This window comes from Maylandia zebra, linkage group LG4 (assembly GCF_041146795.1).
Source record: "Maylandia zebra isolate NMK-2024a linkage group LG4, Mzebra_GT3a, whole genome shotgun sequence".
Taxonomy (NCBI): Eukaryota; Metazoa; Chordata; class Actinopteri; order Cichliformes; family Cichlidae; genus Maylandia; species Maylandia zebra.
Genome location: NC_135170.1, coordinates 6,539,132 through 6,541,442, shown reverse-complemented (window position 1 = coordinate 6,541,442; position 2,311 = coordinate 6,539,132). Strand labels below are relative to the sequence as shown.

The 2,311-nt window shown below is 47.4% G+C and overlaps 1 long non-coding RNA gene across 1 annotated transcript; it reads right to left on the bottom strand.

Annotated features, from left to right (window-relative positions):
- Positions 1–1,162: 1,162 nt before the first annotated feature.
- On the bottom strand, positions 1,163–1,832 carry LOC143418311 (uncharacterized). The gene is made up of 2 exons (XR_013098250.1): positions 1,779–1,832; positions 1,163–1,702 (listed from the first exon to the last, which is right to left on the bottom strand). It is a non-coding gene; the product is annotated as an uncharacterized LOC143418311 (long non-coding RNA).
- Positions 1,833–2,311: the final 479 nt, after the last annotated feature.

Genomic DNA, 2,311 nt, shown 5'->3' with positions numbered 1-2,311 from the left:
TATTTGGATAACATCCTCAGGCCATATATTGCGCATGTGACACATCGCGGACATGCGCTCAGTCCATTACATATTCTTTGTACCGCACTCCGTTTCTTTGCAAACGGGAGCTTTCTGTACAATATCGGTGACGCTGAGCACGTTTCCAAGGCTACCGTCTGTCGGGCAGTCAGGAATGTTACAGTAGCACTGAAACGTCTCCTGCACTCGTTTGTGGTGTTCCCCGGTCACAGACCCACAAGATTCATCAAAGAGGGATTCCACAAAATTGCAGGTATCAGGATGAACAAAACTCAATGCATGATGTGGTGATACGTGAACTACCACTCAAATGGTACATAAATTTCCAGGGTTCCCAGGCGTGATTGGCTGTATAGATGGCACCCACATCCCAATCATTGCACCCTCAGCAAATGAAGGAGACTATGTGAACAGGAAGTCCGTCCACAGCATCAATGTACAGGTACATAATTCCCTGTAGCATTTCACACCAACAAGTGATGGCATCATGGTAATGGATGCTAATATGTGTTCTCTGCACTGGGTAGATCATATGTGATGCTGCCAACATCATCACAAATGTGGAAGCCAAGTGGCCAGGCTCTGTACATGACTCACGAATCTTCCGGGAATGTACACTGAGCACCAAATTTGGACATGGTGGGTCGAAGTAACTGTGAAATATACAGAGACCAATTGCCACAGGGACGTTTGCACTGACATGTATTCTTCTGTCCTAGGAGAGTTCACTGGCCACCTGCTTGGTGATAGGGGGTACCCATGTCTACCCTATTTGCTCACCCCTTACCCTGACCCTGAACCGGGCCCACAGCAGCGTTATAATCTGGCCCATTGCAGGACACGGGCCAGAGTTGAAATGACCATCGGAATGCTCAAGGCCCGGTTCCAGTGCCTTCGTGGACTCAGGGTCACCCCAGAAAGGGCATGTGACATCATTGTGGCATGTGTGATCCTACACAACATTGCCACGATTAGAGGTGAACACTGTCCAGCTGAACCAGACATCAGCAGTGATCCACACGATGAACATCCTGACCCACCCACGAACGTACAGGATGGAAGAGCAGTCAGAGACACCATATGCCACAACCATTTCCTGTGACCCGTCAACCCAACATGTTACAAGACAAATACACAGATACTGTGGTCAACTGCCTTTATTGGTCACCCTGTATGTCCTGTACACAAAGAATAAATGCGTATATTAGTATGTTGTACAAACACTGACATGATTCGTCCATCTATGATCACTCCACCCACCCTTAACTGTTGTTCCAGCAGTACAATCTCCAGCTTCGACTTTTGGATCTGCAGCTGGAGGTGCACCATTTCCATGTCGCACTTTCTTATCTTCCTGGCCAGATATGTCTTATACAGCTGCTTCACAGGGAGCTATTGCAACAAGGGACATAGCATTGGCATCCATAGTACATGCCTACTTAGGTTGGTTGTAAATCAGTGCTGAACAACCCACTGCGGAAAGCTTCGTTGTAGGAGTGGCTGGACCCTCTTCCTCTTCATTTCCAGCATCACTCTGCCAGGGACATAGTAGGTCCATGGTGTCATCATAGTACCACATTGTCGTCAGTTGTTATATTTTCCACTGTACACTGTATACCTCATAGTGTGGCTCTGTTGCGGCCTCCTCTGTAGCAGCTGTCACTGTTTCGTCATCATGTGCCTGTGGTGGAGACATTTAACAACATTGCTGTTCTACTGTTGACACATGTAGTCTGTGGAGTATTACGAGTACTCACAACTGCATGTCGGTCTGGCTCAACAGGGGGCTGCACCAGATGCAGTACACCATCACCATCAACTGGAAGAATATGGGGTTCATACAGGTCACTCATGACTTATGTGGGCGCAAATGGCAATTACCAGACATACCAATCACCATACACCTCATTGTCAGTATGCTCTCAGAGACAACCGACACTGAGGGAAGGCAAAATCAGTAGGTGTCAGGGTGGAAACGCTTTTATGAGCTTTATGTTGCATTGAGGTATATGTTCATATGTTACACTTATTGGGAAAGGTACGGAATGTACTACTCGCTCTGTCTCTGGGAACAGGGAGCTCACCCTGTGGGAGGTTAACACACACACACGCATGTATGCAAAATTAAAGGACACTGCTATGCTCATAATAAAGACGTACCACTGCAGCTCGGTGTGTGTGAGTCTCTCCCTGGGCCCTCACCCGTGCAGCACGTTAACAGTTTCCAAGTGTCTCAGTGTTGTTTATTCACCTAACTGTTTGATGACTGTCATTCTCTGTCAGTAGGACA